The sequence below is a fragment of the Bidens hawaiensis genome, unplaced genomic scaffold (genome assembly GCF_021521415.1).
Source record: "Bidens hawaiensis isolate Kalapana, Puna unplaced genomic scaffold, B.hawaiensis_p1.1 tig00009037_1, whole genome shotgun sequence".
In the NCBI taxonomy this organism is placed as follows: domain Eukaryota; kingdom Viridiplantae; phylum Streptophyta; class Magnoliopsida; order Asterales; family Asteraceae; genus Bidens; species Bidens hawaiensis.
The window spans coordinates 107,511-126,289 of NW_027491659.1; the positions used below are offsets into that span (position 1 = coordinate 107,511).

Genomic DNA, 18,779 nt, shown 5'->3' on the forward strand with positions numbered 1-18,779 from the left:
TAACAAGAAACATAAGAACCCAACTGCTACAAATCCTACCCACCCGCAAGTCTCCTCAAACAAGTAACATTACCTCGGTCCTTTTTCCGTTATGCTCCATTTGTAACCGTCATCACTCAGTTAAACCCCTATGTCTTCGCTGCACCCAATGTAACCGTTATGGCCATCTTGCTAACACCTGTCGTATCCCGCCTACTGCACAAGCTGTTCCACAACAACCTACCCCTCATGGTTAACCCGGTGTTCCTAATGCCCGTGCTTGCTACCATTATGAAAACCCAAATCACCGTCGTAATGCATCCCCTCAACTCACCCAAGCTCATCAAGCCCAATCTACAACTATACCCTACTACTTGACCCATGCTCAGTAGGGGAGACTGTAACAACTTGGATTTTATAAATTAATTAATAAATATTACCCGATCCGTTTTTATGTCCGGGAAATTTTATCGCGCTTATCGAGTATATAAATTATTATGATATTATTACTAGTTAAATATATACTTAATATATGTTTATAACTTTCACTTTATGACAAAAATCACCCTTAACTAAATCTATTACCTCCTTTTGTACCCATCTTTAATCTTTAAGGGCTTCAGTGCAAAATTTACATTATAACTCATCTAACCCGTTTACCCATGATCCAAACCCAAAACCGAGACCCAATTAGCAAACACGGGTACCCAATATCATATCTTGGACCTCAATTATCGCCACCAATTTGGAAATCAAATCAGAATATATGTTATAGTTACCTAATACGGCCTGCCGACATCGTTAATTTAGTATAATCAATCAATCTCGATTCGTCTTACCTAATATAATAAGCCGACATAAAACCCGATCTTAATATACATGTAAATGATCATTATAATGCAATTAAACTTGCAGTAGATACCCATATACCAGCGAAAACTTACCCACGTTAATTGGATTTTCATGACCTGCTGGTGCGTATTCAGGATCAAGAAGTGCCGGCCCTCTTCCATACTAATTAACCCTCGTAACATCGACGTATAAGGTAATTAAGCACATGGTTTTGCTCGTCCTTACCTGCGATTCAATAACCCTATACTTAATTTATTCAACGTTGACGGTTTGAACGAGATTTGATTGTTAAGGTTCATAAGAATTGGGGGTTCTTAAGAACTGTTATACTTATTATATTTTTCTGAAGTAATAACCAACTGTAACAAATCGGTCTTTCTCATTTAAATAACCCGACCCGTTTCGTGTTTGGAAAATTTTATCAATTTAATTATCACGTTTATCGAGTAATCTAATTGTTATAATATTATTGTTTATTTACTTATTTAAATATATATATATATTATATATAAAAAGGGTTGCAACACGAGGACTTCCCAGGGGGTCACCCATCCTAGTACTACTCTCGCCCAAGCACGCTTAACTGCAGAGTTCTGATGGGATCCGGTGCATTAGTGCTGGTATGATCGCAACCAACGATATTGATCTTTGAAAATATAAGAAAAAAATTTTATTGTATGCGAAAAAAATACTTCAAATGATGAATCTTCCAAGTTGAGTTTGTTCCAAAACAACTAATTTAGCCAAATAATCGTTTAAGGTATAATTGAATACAAAATACGTTTAGACGAAAATGATGAATACGATAAAAATCTTCTTTGTGAAAACTTAACTACGATTGGTTTGATTCAAAACACCTTTGTTAATCGAACTTATGAAAACTTAAATAATTGGGATTGAACGATTTGAGGCACCTCGAATAGGTTTGTGAAAACGAGGTTTGACTAAGGTAGGCTTGATGAAATTAAGTCTTGCTGGTGTAGAATCTAATAAGCGAGAACGACCTTGCTACATGAAGAAAGCCTGATAGGCATAGGGTTGGTAGGTTTAAGCTAAATGAGCATGGGTAGTATGGTAAGGTGCCGGTATGGTTTAATCTCGGCGTGAATGAGTAAAGAACAAGCATTGTGTAGGTGATTAGGGTCTCCATAATTGTAGAAGGCACGTGTAGCAGGTGTATAAAGCTAAGTCGACGACATAGACCGTTGTGGGATGTCTTGTGTCATTGTCAGTGTACGGCAAGTGTTAACGGGATAACCATAACGGTTATAGCTAGTGTAAGAATGACACAAGGATTGAGTCGGATGACGAAAGTCGCGAATAAGACGTAATGAGCGTATTACGGTGTAAGGTTTCTTGTTTGGGACACTATGATTTCGTTGAGATTGATAATTGGTTTACTTAGTAACCTAAACTCGATTATTAAGCTTGCACTTGTTATGAGAATGAGTAGGGGTAAATGAATTGAATATACTAGCGAAAAAGTTAATGAACAATATTGCATTTATGTTTTGAAAATTGAGTTGGTATTTTAGAGATCGCGGGAGCTATCTACTTGACTAACATGTGGCAGTGAAGAGGTTATATAAAATAAATGATTTATGTTGTTTGATGTTGAGAAAACGTTCTTTGATTAATAAAGATGTGATTTAATGAGAAGGTTGGATAGTTGTTTAGATTTCATATGAGTTATTGTGTAAAACGAAACTTAAATATGTTATGCTGATGTTATTCACAACTTAAGGATAAGTTAAAATTTAAATTGATAATCAATGAGTTGATTTGATGAGAGAAAAGTTTTATAAAAGTTTAATATGTTTTATATATATATAACTTTGAGATTTTGGCGGAAATTACCCATAATTAAACTTTAAACACTTATTGTTCCCACCTTCAATCTCCTGGGACTAAAATGAAAATATTATTAATATTATTTTTATATTACTACCTGCAAACTATTTACCAAAACCCAAATCATGACCCGAATCCGTATCCAAAACCAAATCCGCGACCCGCATTGTTTCTTGATCCTTAATTTTCGTTCTAATCATGGAATTGACAATATAAATAGTTTGTGTTTCCTAAACGCGCATAACCGACTCAGTTTATTTAAGAAACAACGGTCTCGTTAATATGGAATCGTTGAAACAACAACCCGTCAAGCATCATACTCCAATATTCATCATATCGTTCACGATAATGCAATTAATCGCACCCACACCATCCTTACAGCTTCGTCAACAAAACCCCTGTAGTCTATTACGTTAATATAATCTCTAAATACCCGTTTTGATCCCTCTTCTGGCCGTCAGCTGCAACCCGGAATTCATCGTCCATCCGTCATCGTTTTGGGTAATGTTTATATGATTTCGATTCACTTTTAAACATATTTCAAAAGCCCCATAATGATTTGGGCATATATCAAAAATATTATCGATTTGCAGATTTAGGGTTTATCAATTGATTTGGGGTTTTACGGGTTAACATATATAATTTCGTTTTCGCATTATAATCAACTTATTCGCTTGGCCTGGTGGCTGTGTTTGACTGTTAAGTGGATGAGCCGGCCAGACGTCGCAGGTTCGAGTCTGGCCAGCCCCTTTTGCCTTTATTTCTGTTTTATAGTTTTTAATATATTAATGATTTTACAAGATATTATAATAAATATTTAATATAAAATAAACAATATTTTATTTAAAACCCAACATCATTATGGATGCTTCTCGTCGTTAAAACGTTATTTTTATAAAATTCTTATATACATGTATGTATGTATGTATGTATTATTCTTTTTATATAAAATATAACAAACGTGTTAAACGTATTTTCTATATTTATAAATCTTTTGTTAAAGATTCTAAAATATATTTTATGATAAATACATATTTAAACGTTTATTATTATAATATGTCGCAACTCATATTTATGTAAACTAATAATTTATAAATTAGATTGTATGATAAGCAAACGATTCTTTTAAATAAAAAAAAATGATTAATAATATTGTTTTCATAATAAGATATAATCCGTAGTAATCAATCGTTTAAATCCATAATATTATAATCACAAACCTAACTCAAACTCCATCGAAATCTTAATTTATTAAAATATGTTATATCTTCGTAATTAATCTTATTATCATTAATAACTAGGAACTCTTGCCATCGCATCCCGAGAAGCTCGGACTCATTTAACTTAGTTTCTATCACCGTTTCATTATCACTTGTTCTACTTTATCAGGTGAGTAATCACTCCCCTATTTTACTTGTTTTCTACGTTTTGGGGACACTTGCGTACCATTTATCAAATTATTTATCTTATTATTTCTCTAACGCAAACTGTGATCTTTGTGTTGTGTATCAATTGAATGACTGTTTGTTACTTGCTATTTGTTTACTTGCTTACCTGAATCGCATTCGGAGAGGTCCAACATAATCTCATTATAGTATGATCATACAACCGTCGTAGTGGCCGGAGCCCGATCGCATTGGCAATGGTTTCACCGACACTCATTGCTTGCTTAACACTTTCATTGTTTATACTCACAGATAACAGTTTTGCTTATTTTTACTCTATTATTTATATCATCATATATTATCATTATGTTCGTGTCAAAACTGGTGAATCTACTCACTCAACATGTGTTGTTGACAAATATATAGTTTGTACGCATTTGCAGGTTATAGATTTGATTGTTTATCGAACTGAAGCTCACGTAGAGATGACCTTAGGATGTTAAACGTAAACAAGAATAGTTGGTTTTGTATTGTAATTTTCTCTATTTTTGTTGTATTTAAATGTTCGTAGACAATTAATAAATTAATTAGATATTGTCGCTTTACAATTGCATGATAGTACCTTGTGAGCTGTGGCAGTCTGCTCACGCTCCGACATTTCCGCCGTAGGTTGGGTGTGACACCAACTGACTACTTGGTTCAGTTGGCTGTTTGAGGTTGTTTAATTCGTTGAACCGGCCAGGGGCGCGGGTTCAAGCCCCCCTGGACGCGGTTGTTCTTTTATTTTTATTTTAAAGGCTTTTAAAATGTTTTATATAACAAAGTATAATTAATATTAATTATTTAATATTAAATAAACATTATTTTTATTAAAACCGACATTTTAATACTCGTTCAACTCATGTTTACTTACGTATACATACATATATAAGTATATATGTATATAAATAATATCACGTAAATTAATTTTATTGATTTAATAAATATATATAAACTTTATCTATACTTATATACTTTAACAAACTAATAATTTTTAAAGATAGTATTTTAAGCATATAATACTTTAAAGGATTTATAAACTAATAATATAACTTAATAGGAATTATAATTATCGAACTCGCTTACCCGATCTAGTTCATTAACGTAGCGTATCCGCATTCTATTTTCCTTATTAGGCCTGATAGTCAACGCGTGATTTCCGCAAATCATCATTTTTAATACTTCTCTTTTCACTATTGTTCGTCTATCGAGGTGAGTACCACATTCCCCTCTTTTACTCGTTTTTTCACGTTTTGGGGACATATGCGTAAATAATATTTCTTATACATACTTATACTCAAAACTGCAACTTTGTCTTATGTGTTAACAACTTATACCTTACTTGTTTATGTGCTTATTTGCTTTGTATGCTTCCGCATTCGGAGAGGTCCAACATAATCTCAGTCTAGTATGATCATACGCCAGTCGTTAGCCTTTGTGCTTCGCGACATCTCAGTTATACTTGCTTATTTGGTTATTTTGTTATTCTCATATGACTTGTTGCAGCTACTTATTTTGTTATATATACTATATGTACAACTAAACTGGTGTGTTGCTCACTCAACATGTGTTGTTGACAAAATTCTATTTTATACGCATATGCAGGTTATCGCTTAAACTAGTTGCAAGACTTTGTGAAGATTTAGTGAAGAATTATGTTAGAAAAGATAAAATCAAGAATTAAATATGTGTTTATTGTTTGTTTAATGAGTTGTATTTTGTATTTGATTTATTTGAAAATTAAACAAAATTAATAGATATTGTCATTTAAATATTGCATGATAGTACCTTGAGAGCTGTGACAATCAGTTCGGGCCCAGGCATTCCGCCGTAAGTTGGGGTGTGACAACATAATTGCTAATGTTTAAAACTATAAGGACTAAATTGATAAAATTATAAACTTTAGACTGAGGTTGCAAAAGTAACAAACCACATGAATGAAAATGACCATTAACTTTTTTTTTTTAAATCTAGGTTAACGATCATGTTTTCTATAAAGTAAATCTAAAAAATATTAATTACTTTGATCAAATTTAGTATTCTAGTTACATCACATATCTCATGAAGGTCGTAACTAATGCATTGGTTACTTTGATCGAACTTAATATTTAATCGCCAGTACATAAAGATTCTTCTGTAATACTCAAAACGGAAAAAAAACTGAGATAAGATGTTAATATGCGACAGATTGCAATTTCCAAAATGCTATCTCAGTACTATACAAGAAACAAAGCTACACATGTGTACTATCTGCTCAAGTGGTATACACACAATAATATCATTTATGGCTCATCTTTCTCCAGGATATCCTCCTGCTGGTTTTGTGATAATCCCACACTTGTTTTGCTAGGCACTGGTGTGTTTTTCCTCGACTGTCTCTTCGTGGGGACCCGCACATCATCGTCGTCATCATTATCTTAATCAGATTCTGCTTCCTTGAAAATGGGAGGAACGTATGCGTTTTGAAGGTACCCTTTAAGGTTTAAGTTGGGATCCCTTGCTCGTTCAAGCGTGTCTTTCATCATCGCCTCCTAAAAGTTATGCTAACATATAACGATTACTACCTAGCGATGAAATGCAAAGGGTAAAACCATCGTTTCTCGTAAAAAGTCGGTTCTTGTTCGACACTCACACCCCATTGCGAATACATAAAGCAAAGTAGTAAAACTATAGGGGTGTGCATGGGTTGGTATTTAGCTCAAGACGAACAATAAAGAAACAAACGATTATTCGGTTTTCTTGTTTTTATTTTTTTACAATTGGATTAGACCTCGGTGTTTTCAGCGTTGCCATCAAGGTTTGGCCCAAAAAATGGTCCAAAATAATGATTTTAAGCCTAAGCTTTAAACCAAATATTGTCTTTTCATAAATTTGTGAACCACACCAATTTAATTTTCATAAATTACTTAACATTAAAAATGAAAATTATAATCCATATATATATTGAATAACACTAATCATTTTTGCCAGTCTTCACAGGGTTTACTTCAGTTATAAAAGCCATTCGGTTGGCTATTTTCACTTTTCAGTACATGCAAAACCATGACCGAAGAAAAAAATTTCATTTATTGGTTAGGCCCAAAACCAACCCGTCAGCTTTGGGTCGGGTTCGGTTATTTTGGTTACTAATCGGTTACATCACAATGACGTACATGTAAGGGGTATGTGACAAATGCGGGCTCAAATCGACCTTTACAGTACATATGGAAGCCAATGGTAAGAACTGGAAGTGCTAGAAGAAACGGAGTTGAAGAAGCGGCCTCTTTCGTGCTCAACACCCCAACAGAAGTAGTTGTGATATCATCAGTGCTGCAACTATACGCCCGTGAACATCGGGCCAAAATGCTGCACTGCTCTCGTATTCTTGGTTATACACATTTATAATTGATGTGTGTCTAACGATGCTCTCACAACTAAGCTTTAAATTTATTAAACGAAATTACTAAAGAAGCCACACAAAACCGGCAAGTGTACCGATCACTAATAGTATAGCACTAAGGAAGTCCGAGTATCGAACACAAGGACACTTGAAAACGTATATGATACCTAACCCTAACCAAGACTCACCTAATAGTATTTAAATGATTTTTAATATAATTAACTACTTAACCTAACTTACTTTAACTAAATTAGTTAACTAAACTTAACTTAATTAAATGAAACTCTTGACGAAACTAGGAAACTTTACTGCAGTCGGAAAAAACGTCTACCTAGGTAAGAATCATATTGAAGGTATAATAAGATAATGGATTGAAGACTCTCACGACACCGGTTCTAAAGGATGACACAACTAAGGTTCGATCAAGAAGGCTAGATCACCTCTCAGTCTCACTAAAAACTCTAACTTACACTTAGTTGATTTTAAGAACAAACCGGGAAACGAATTGTTAAAGTGCTCTAATGTCGACTCTCCTCTCGGTCTCACCGACACACTACCCTAATGGAGACGAATACTACGCAACCAAGGATAGAGGAACATTTCAGCTTAACTTAAACTAGATCAACTAATCGCTCAAAAACCCAAACCCGACAAGAACAAAACCCGCTCTCTCGCGATCTTAATTCTAACAAGTAAAAGTAATGAGACGAGTTTACTTCTTATCACCTCTCGGTCTCTAAGAAGGTGTTTCACAACTGATTTTATCTAATTAATTTACCCACTTATCCCTACGGTTGATCACCCCGCAAACAATCTCTAGACACAAAGTAAAGAGTTCAAACAAGCTAAAATCAATCAAAACCTATTCAATTAATCAAAGCAAGAGGTATATGAGTATAACTAATAAATTCACAGCCACTAAACACAACCTAATTCAATGTTAAACCAAACTTTTCATTAACAATTCAAGCCATGATGATCAACAATCCATAAAACTCATTAAAACCTAACAATATTCATCTAACCTAGGTAGAACTAACACGTTTAGCCAATCATAATCAATGAACAATAGATGAAATAGATATAAATGATAAACATGTTCATATAAATCTGATTACAAAAGGTTTGAATGCTTAAAAACCAAAAACGAACTCACAAACGTTAAAATAGTCAAAACCGACAACCGAATGATAGAAGATGTGACCGTAAGCTTGTCCTCCTTGGTTTCTCCTCTAGAGCAGGTGTGGGATGGCTGGAAACTTGAATAATTTCGTTCATAGGGTTTTAGGGTTTATATATATGTTTAAACACCTCCTTCCTAATATAAAATAGGTTAAAACAAGCCCACTAGGCCCACTAGAAGACAAAATAGATGTGGTAGCTAATTCTTGAACATTCTTGGCAGCCTTGGGACATGTTGGACGACTCTACCACATGCTTCTTGAATGGTATGATGACCTGGTCGCGTAGCTCGAACATGACATTTTCTGACGTTTTTCGACTTTTAGCTCGTTTATCTTCGTTTTTGCTTACCGGCTTCATCCGAGCTCCGTTTTAGCTGATTCTTTTTCCATTGGACTCGTTTTCTCGCTCCCTTCAACATGGAACCTATCACATACACAAACATGTAATTTCATGCAAGAAAAATTTATATTCGTTAACGTTTTACGCACAAAACAACCCAAAAACGGGATAAAAACGCTATGTGTTTTACAACACATCAAATATCCCCACACTTGAACCTTTTTCGTCCCTGAAAAAGAAATCTACACAGGATCATAACCAAGTGAAAAACAAAAAACTCCCAGATTATTTAACATTACTAAAGCATAAGAAACAACTCGACATATTGACCGTGATTGCCGGTATTGTTGTCCACTTAAACCCAGCCACCAGCTAATCAAACCCCCCTTTTGCATTAAACTTTTTAAGTCCAAAAATTAAGGCTACACCTACCCCATCTCAGACAAAGAGAGCTAGAAAAACTAGAGTCGAAGCAAACTGGTTCGACAAATCACCATAAGCCAAGGACTCGTTGATAGTACTAATTAGATGCAGTCGGTGAAATTTTTGATGGATGAATGGTCATGTGGAGTTCATACGAGCTATTCCTAAATATTATTGGACTTTGTCCTATATATTCCCTAAAAAAATATTTATTGACTAAAAACCTTCGAGCCCCAATATTGTATCCTCAGAGTCACTATCCCCTTGGTAACACGTAAACTCTAAGTCCCGTCTAGTATGTGCATCTTTGGCCTCTTTTACTAACTTTAAAGAATGCTTCCTTGGCATTTTGCAATACATAACTTTCTTCATAAGCATTTTTCTTTTCTTGAATAACTTTTAAGAATACACAAACATAACTTTCAATACATACTTTTTTTTCTTTTCTTTTTCTTTCTTTTTTCTTCTTTTTTTTTCTTTTTTTTTCAATCTTTTATATCACCCTAAAATATATAACTATTTCTAAGCTCGTAGAAAGATGGACATGTGGTGTGTGCTGGTTTTGAGTGCATCTAAGTGTAACCATCTCAAAGTTTTCAGATTATGGTAATCCTCCCTAAGCATCGAAATTCTGTTTCACCGTTTTTCAGATTATTATATATATAAAAACTGCTAAAGAGGACTATCAAAACTAGTTGGGCCTACCGACACATCCCAAATCAGATATGCAAACCATCCCTTCTTTTATTATTATATTATATATTTTTCAAAAGTTCCAAGAGTTCGTTAACACAACGGTAATAATATCATTTCCTGCTTAACGTAGAACAAAAACAATTTTTAAGGGACATTTTTCTTTGAAACTTTTTTTTTAAATATTAACTCCCAAGATTTTCAATATTCTTTTATTTTTCTTAAAAATGAAAACGTTTGTTCCCCATCCCCACACTTAAATTTCACATTGTCCTCAATGTGAGACAAGGAAAAGACAAAACTAAACATAAAGAAAAATAAAGTGGAACAGACTCCCCTGGTATATGTGATCATGCAAGTGTGCGGTGAATCATGTTCCTCGCCCTCCTATTCGAACGCAAGCTTAAAACTCCAGTGCTCTCTATCAAGCTATCACTAACGAACGAAAGCGGCAATCCTTAATCATATTGCATCCCCACACTTGTTTAAAACTCCAGCTCATCAACAGTCATCAACCAACAAAGGAATAACCTGCAAGTAAGAGAAGAAACACCTGGCAAAACTCGGAAATAAAAATAAAAATGAAAATAAAATAATAAGGAAAGATATTACCGGGTTGCCTCCCGGGAAGCGCTAAGTTTATTGAATAGTCTTCAGCCGGACTCGCTCCTGAAACCTCAATCAGGAGGCTTCTCCTTTATCCTCTTCCCATCGATGCTCCTCAATACTCTCCTCTTACAATTGGTCGGGAAGAAACCAATTGCACAACTCTCATTGGCCCGACCATATGAATTAAACTCGGCCCACCAACTCTTGAATTCCCCCAAAAATGGTTCAATGAAGTGAAACGGGGAAGTCAATCTCTTCATCACACTACGATTTCTTCTCCCATAAATCCTCCTTCTAGTTCTTTTAGCCAAACTTTTAAACCTTAACACGTCCCGAATGGAGATTGAGTACGGTTCATGTTTTGGTTTTTCACAATCGAGGTGAAGTGTCGAAAGGACCAAATCACTAACTACTTCATTGATCTCCTTACAAAGCTCCTTCTCGATCCCCGCACTTGGCTCGTTATATATTAAATCTTCAAGCAGCTTTAGATCACCAAGTGGGTCAAACTTGCCTTCATCCGTAGTGGCAAAGTCCATCAACTCTTCACCAAACTCATCCTTAAATTCTTCCTCCCAAGAGGGAACATACTCCTCTACTCTATGCTCCTCCATTCCGGTATCTTCAATCTCACTCAGGGTTTCAAACAAAGGTGGATTCAAAGGTGGAATATATTCCAAATCATTTCTAATGGCAAACAATACATCGTCCATTATTGATTCCAATTCTGGGGTTGGCTCTAATATATTTCCCGATAAGTCTTTATACCCTAAAAAGTTCCCCATTTGATCATATGCAAATTGGTATGGAGGAGGCTTTGCCACAAGTGATTCCCATGGAGCTTTTCGTGCCTCGACTTCTATCCTCCTTCGCTCATAAGAATCATGTACCCAATGATCTCCGCCACACACTTTGCACCATGGCGTTCCAACCTGTCGTCCGAACATATTTCCTGTAAAGAACACTCAAAAGAAAAGGATCAAGGGCACCAGATAAAAATAGAATAAAATACTAAAAATAAAATTAAACTAAAACTAAACTAATTAAAATAACTAATCAAATCTAAATATACGAAAATAAAATAGGTAAATCCCAACTCTGGTCGTTCTCAATACGCCTCAAACCGTGTCCCCGGCAACGGCGCCAAAAATTTGATGTGTGTCTAACGATGCTCTCACAACTAAGCTTTAAATTTATTAAACGAAATTACTAAAGAAGCCACACAAAACCGGCAAGTGTACCGATCACTAATAGTATAGCACTAAGGAAGTCCGAGTATCGAACACAAGGACACTTGAAAACGTATATGATACCTAACCCTAACCAAGACTCACCTAATAATATTTAAATGATTTTTAATATAATTAACTACTTAACCTAACTTACTTTAACTAAATTAGTTAACTAAACTTAACTTAATTAAATGAAACTCTTGACGAAACTTGGAAACTTTACTGCAGTCGGAAAAAACGTCTACCTAGGTAAGAATCATATTGAAGGTATAATAAGATAATGGATTGAAGACTCTCACGACACCGGTTCTAAAGGATGACACAACTAAGGTTCGCTCAAGAAGGCTAGATCACCTCTCAGTCTCACTAACAAACTCTAACTTACACTTAGTTGATTTTAAGAACAAACCGGGAAACGAATTGTTAAAGTGCTCTAATGTCGACTCTCCTCTCGGTCTCACCGACACGCTACCCTAATAGAGACGAATACTACGCAACCAAGGATAGAGGAACAATTCAGCTTAACTTAAACTAGATCAACTAATCGCTCAAAAACCCAAACCCGACAAGAACAAAACCCGCTCTCGCGCGATCTTAATTCTAACAAGTAAAAGTAATGAGACGAGTTTACTTCTTATCACATCTCGGCCTCTAAGAAGGTGTTTCACAACTGATTTTATCTAATTAATTTACCCACTTATCCCTACGGTTGATCACCCCCCAAACAATCTCTAGACACAAAGTAAAGAGTTCAAACAAGCTAAAATCAATCAAAACCTATTCAATTAATCAAAGCAAGAGGTATATGAGTATAACTAATAAATTCACAGCCACTAAACACAACCTAATTCAATGTTAAACCAAACTTTTCATTAACAATTCAAGCCATGATGATCAACAATCCATAAAACTCATTAAAACCTAACAATATTCATCTAACCTAGGTAGAACTAACACGTTTAGCCAATCATAATCAATGAACAATAGATGAAATATATATAAATGATAAACATGTTCATATAAATCTGATTACAAAAGGTTTGAATGCTTAAAAATCAAAAACGAACTCAGAAACGTTAAAATAGTCAAAACCGTCAACCGAAGGATAGAAGATGTAACCGTAAGCTTGTCTTCCTTGGTTTCTCCTCTAGAGCAGGTGTGGGATGGCTGGAAACTTGAATAATTTCGTTCATAGGGTTTTAGGGTTTATATATATGTTTAAACACCTCCTTCCTAATATAAAATAGGTTAAAACAAGCCCACTAGGCCCACTAGAAGACAAAATAGACGTGGTAGCTGATTCTTGAACATTCTTGGCAGCCTTGGGACATGTTGGACTCTACCACATGCTTCTTGAATGGTATGACCTGGTCGCGTAGCTCGAACATGACATTTTCTGACGTTTTTCGACTTTTAGCTCGTTTATCTTCGTTTTTGCGTACCGGCTTCATCCGAGCTCCGTTTTAGCTGATTCTTTTTCCATTTGACTCATTTTCTTGCTCTCTTCAACATGGAACCTATCACATACACAAACATGTAATTTCATGCAAGAAAAATTTATATTCGTTAACGTTTTAAGCACAAAACAACCCAAAAACGGGATAAAAACGAAATGTGTTTTACAACACATCAATAATCTGCAGTAAAAAAAGGTCGTCAAGCATTAACCCAAACATGGACACATTCAAAATCATGCAACCAGAACACGGCCCGTACAAGTGTTTAACCTATATTACTAAACGAGTCAACCAGGTTAAGGTGTTGTAAACAGCTTGTAATTAATCGTGTAGTGTTGGTAGGTTGTGGGTTGAAATGTTGAATTGTTCATGTCGAAAACATCAAGCATAACCTGCACACACCTAAAAATTGGGTAAGCCGAACACAGCTGGTATAACAAGGGGTGAACAAAAAACTGAATTACCGGAAAAACCGAAACGAAGCATTAACCAACGGTTAATTTTTTTATTTTGTATATTTGAGACCGAATTTTCGTTTTCGGTTCGGTTTTCCATTTTTAAGAAACAGAAAAACACCGAATCGATTGATGACGAAGAAGATTATGAATATGATGAATATTGAGACTAAACTTCGAGGATGAACAAGATGACGAATGTAGATTGGAACTAAACTTTTTAGTTTTATTTAATTAAGAACTTTGACTAAACAGGTTAGCGGGTCGACTCGTTTAACTAAATAGGTCGACAAGTCGACCTATATCTATGCTATTAATGTGGAAAAATAGGGTACCGCGGTCAAGGACTGATATTTGAAATATCGGTTATCGCGGTGGGATAGCGGTAACTTTAATTTCATGTGAAATTTAGACAGACAGACAGATAGATAGAATACAATAATCTTTAACGTACCTTAACGTACAAAAATACCTATATTCACGAAAGTGATCCTTGAAATCACATCACAATATCTCGGAATCATCAATACATACCCAATTAATCATCGATTCACCGAAAAAAACAGATTTGGATCATCAATCGATCAATTTTTTACTTTTCTTCATGAAACTCGTTTTGAGCGTATTATGATTTTCTTGAGCATTTTTTGTATTTGGCTTTGAGCGTTTTTGCATTTGGCTTTGAGCGTTTGTTTTTGGCTTGAGCGTTTTGTTTTTGGCTTGAGCGTAATTTGCGTACGTTTTTGTACGTTAACCTAACTATATATATATATAAACGAAACCATAAAAATCCTATGTGTCGCGATATGGTTGCTCCCCGTTTTTTTTGGAGTCACCAGATTTGCTTGATTTTTAAATGGAGGCTTCTCATGAATTTGACCCGAATTCACGGGTATGGGTCTTACCAAACCCAGATATTCCTTAACCCAGATATTCCTTAACGGGTTGTAACATCTTATTAAATTAAAAATTATCATTACCAAATTATTAATGTGAAAATCCTATAAAATAGGATATACTAAAAATTATTATATAATTTTTTTTTAAAATGTTATTTATAATTAAGAAACAATTTTATAGTAAAAAAATTAAGCGGGTCTTGGGTCTCACCAAACCCAGATAACTCTTAAACCGGGTTATAACATCTTAGTTATTTGTGAAACCCTTTTATCATCAAACTCTAAGTATGTTATAAATTTCCTTACAATAAATAAATTTAAACTCCAAAAAAGTATATAAATATTAATAACGAATAATGTAAAGCAGCCCCCGTAATACGGGGGGATAAAAACTAATATATATATATATATAAAATAAAATATGACACTAAAACTTATCTAATAATTAATAGCAGAATCAAAAGTCAACACCCAAAACTAACAATTAGCAAACTAAATGTCTGGATGTTATACCAACAGGCTGGATGGTAAGGTGGAGGATCGGCGGTGTGGAGTGATCAACTGGATGAGGTCGTTGTACACTCGTTCATTCAGTAGATGCGATAGGGTTTAGGGTTAAATTTAATGGATATGGGTTCTGGGCCAAAAAAATTTAACAGGTATGGACTTGGGATAGTAAAACTGGATATTTGGGCAAAAAAAACTTTCAACCGATAAACTCGGTGATAAGACCGATATAGCGGCAGTAAAATATCGCCGATTTTTTCGGAACCGATATTTTGCTGGATGTCCGATAAGTATAACCGCTATAGCACCGAAAATTGATAGCACAGACCTGTATGACTAAACAGTCGACCTGCCGTCTAACTAAACACGTCAACATAAAACCTGGTTACTTTCGTGTCGTGTTCAGGTCATGTGAAATCACACCCCTAGTAGTAATCAAGTTGTAAACTTGCTAAACAGGTTGTGGTTTCGTCATAAAGGGGTTGGCGGGTCAAACCGTTTGACAAAACAGGTTGAGCATGGCAAATCAACACGCCTCATTAATCAAACACATAGACCCAAACACGACCCACTTATCAAACAGGTAAGATATAACAACCGAATAATTTTAACTTCAAGAAGGTTTTACCTGATGACGATAAACAACATACGCAAGCCCAAAGAAAACCAGGATAAACGGGGTTAAAAAGGGGGTTACGAATGCATAAATAAGCCCGATGAGAAAATAAAACTGAATCTGAGGTTCCCCTGTGTTAAACCCAATGCTTCCGGGATCCATGGCTTCTTCTCGGTCCTTTTCGGTTTTAACCAAGAAAAAGTTCTTCAAGTGATAAATTATCAATGGTCTTAACCTCAAAATCTCTCCAGCTGTTCCACTCCAACCATCAACCATTATATACGTTATAAAGAAAGTGGCTTTCATCGGTATAGCCACTCCAATCGTCTCCGGGATCCTAAGGTCAAAGTCAAACATATCAAAGTCAAAATCTAGTGCTGATTCTGGCCAATTATGATCATTTATTTAAAAAAAAAAACAAAATCCGAAAATCATAAGGGTATGTAAGTAATTTCATTCTATCTTGCGATAATCAGCTTTGTTTCAGCTAGCATGTTATTACAAAAAGTCATATGAAATTTTAACGGATCAAACTGACTATGATAAATAAGTAGCACTGTAAATGACCCAAGCCACAGTGCGCTTCGTCTTGGGTCGTTTATCTTAACAAGCTGAAATGTAGTGCTCGAGCTTTCTTCATCGAAAGCTCGAGCCAGCTCGTGGCGTGTCCAGCCGGCTCGTGTATTTTTAAAAGAGTTTACATTGTTTTTTATTTTACACATTGACATGTATAAAAACTAAAAATAACAATTGTAATAATTTAGAATTTATAATACAATAATCAATCAGTAATGAAAACAAAATTGTTTTGTTAGTTAAAACATACTGGTTGACGGATTGTTTTAGAAATGTATCTAGTTGTTCCAACACGGTCCCAGCAATCACACTCCCAAGAAACACATTCACAAAGTTGAAAAGATAATATCTTGAGGCGGATCTGCGCTCTAGACACGATATACTCAAAAACCCTTTAAATTTTGACATCATCATCAAGATTGTTGGTAGAAGGATGAGAAAGATCTTTAAAGCAATCCCAGGTAGAAAACCTTGGATAAATGACTTGATTGTTTTTCTGCATTACAGTTACAAGACCTTTTGTCAGGTTTTGCGTTGGAATGAATATTTAACGTGTTTAAAACGGGTCGTGTTCGGGTTGACCTATATAACCAAACGAGTTGTGTTCGGTTTGACATGTTTAGCCCGTTTAGTTAAACTGATAGGCTCAAACAGGTCAGCCCACTAACTCGTTTATGAGATGTTTAACCAACTTTTTACAACTTGATTATTGCCCGTCAAGCCGTTTTCCACGTTTAGATAAAGGGGTTAACCAGTCATGCTTAGATTACACAAATAAGAATATTCGTCATTTCCGGTTGAACAATTCAACTCGCCAGCCCAACACGATAGGCGGCCCTTACTCAAGAGTAAGGAGGTCAAACAGGGTTCTATTCAAAAAGTATTATTTTTTCACGGGTCAAAACGGGTCCACTTTTTACAAACAACAATAAGCATTTCAAATAAATCAAATATAAATACACTTTGAGCCATTTTCGACCCGTGCCTTTTTTAGCTGTTTCTTTTTGACCCATTATATAAAAAACCCATAACCCAAATCGACTCATTCATAAGTAAACCTGCTAAACAATTATGATACAAGAACTTACACTTCGATTATAGGCTTAAGAAACGGAGCAGCCTTCTCGATTATAGGCTTGAAAACCAAAACATGTAGTCTAGTGTTTATATTTTTGTGAAATTTAAGATGATGAACGTAAATAAATGATGAGTTGTTTAAACAATCAATTAAAAAAAGATGTTGTAAATGGTTACTTTTAAACCAACCCGTGATCGAAACATTCTAATCATAATGTCTAACATTTGTATTCCAAATATAAAAAGTTGTATTATCCACCTAAAAACCAGAACATGTAGTCTAGTGTTTATATTTTTATGAATTTTTAAGATGATGAACGTAACATAAATGATGAGTTATTTAAACAATCAATTAAAAAAAAGGAGTTGTAAATGGTTACTTTTAAACCAACCCGTGATCGAAACATTCTAATCATAAATATTTTTTACTTGAACCATATTTAATATTTTAACCAGCTAAAAAATTTGCTCGTTTAAATTAATATAAACACTGAGAATACATCGATAGTGAATTTGCCTTTTAAGAGTTTAAAAGAAAAAAAATTGTAATTTAATAAGTTAAAGTTTATTGAAATTTTAAATTTAAGTTAATCTTATCTCTTCAACCAATAATATCTTTATTAAAAAGAGAAAATTAAAGATTAAAAAAAGAAAAATGAAATGCAAAACTATTAATAAGAAATATAAATGTATTTAATATGAGAGATGGGAGGGAAAATTTTGTATTTAATAGGAAAGAGAGCAGGGAAAATTTTGTAATGAATACTTTGGTGATGACATGTGGCAATAAAAACCTTTATTTATTATATAGTATAGATAGGAGGCATAAAAGAATGATTAGGAACAAGGAATGTGCTCACATATATGATTTTTTTTAAAGTTAAGTTTGATTTCCGGTAAACAATGTAGATGGATTATAAAAATGGTTCTAATTAGTTGAGGCTTACGACTTCAAAACCAAACTTGTGTTTTCAGGAATCTTAGGTAAGTGATGCAACCTACTTTCTGGTTAACCCTTGTCAAGGGTTAGACGCATCCTTATCAAATTGAATTGAAAGAGTTGGTTACATTGTGGAAAAAAAACATGTATATGTGATATTAGATATTGACTAGTTATATACGAGCTAACGATATATCTAATTTTCCCTACTAATAGAATGTGAATGTAGATGGGGATTCTATAGAAGTCCTTCTGTCTCATTTGTGACTGTGAGTTGAATGAATAA

The 18,779-nt window shown here is 34.5% G+C and overlaps 1 non-coding gene and 1 pseudogene across 2 annotated transcripts in view; both read right to left on the bottom strand.

Annotated features, from left to right (window-relative positions):
• Nucleotides 1-1,346: 1,346 nt before the first annotated feature.
• On the bottom strand, nt 1,347-1,465 carry LOC143530792 (5S ribosomal RNA). The gene has a single exon (XR_013134917.1). It is a non-coding gene; the product is annotated as a 5S ribosomal RNA (ribosomal RNA).
• Nucleotides 1,466-6,364: 4,899 nt separating this feature from the next.
• Nucleotides 6,365-18,779, bottom strand: part of LOC143530785 (hyperosmolality-gated Ca2+ permeable channel 1.1-like) — a 47,327-nt pseudogene continuing 34,912 nt past the window's right edge. Inside the window, exons 4-8 of the transcript XR_013134915.1 lie at nt 17,565-17,633; nt 16,727-16,972; nt 15,913-16,237; nt 7,259-7,512; nt 6,365-6,637 (exon numbers count right to left, since the gene is read on the bottom strand). The product of XR_013134915.1 is annotated as a hyperosmolality-gated Ca2+ permeable channel 1.1-like (transcript). The remainder of the gene's footprint in view (nt 6,638-7,258; nt 7,513-15,912; nt 16,238-16,726; nt 16,973-17,564; nt 17,634-18,779) is intronic.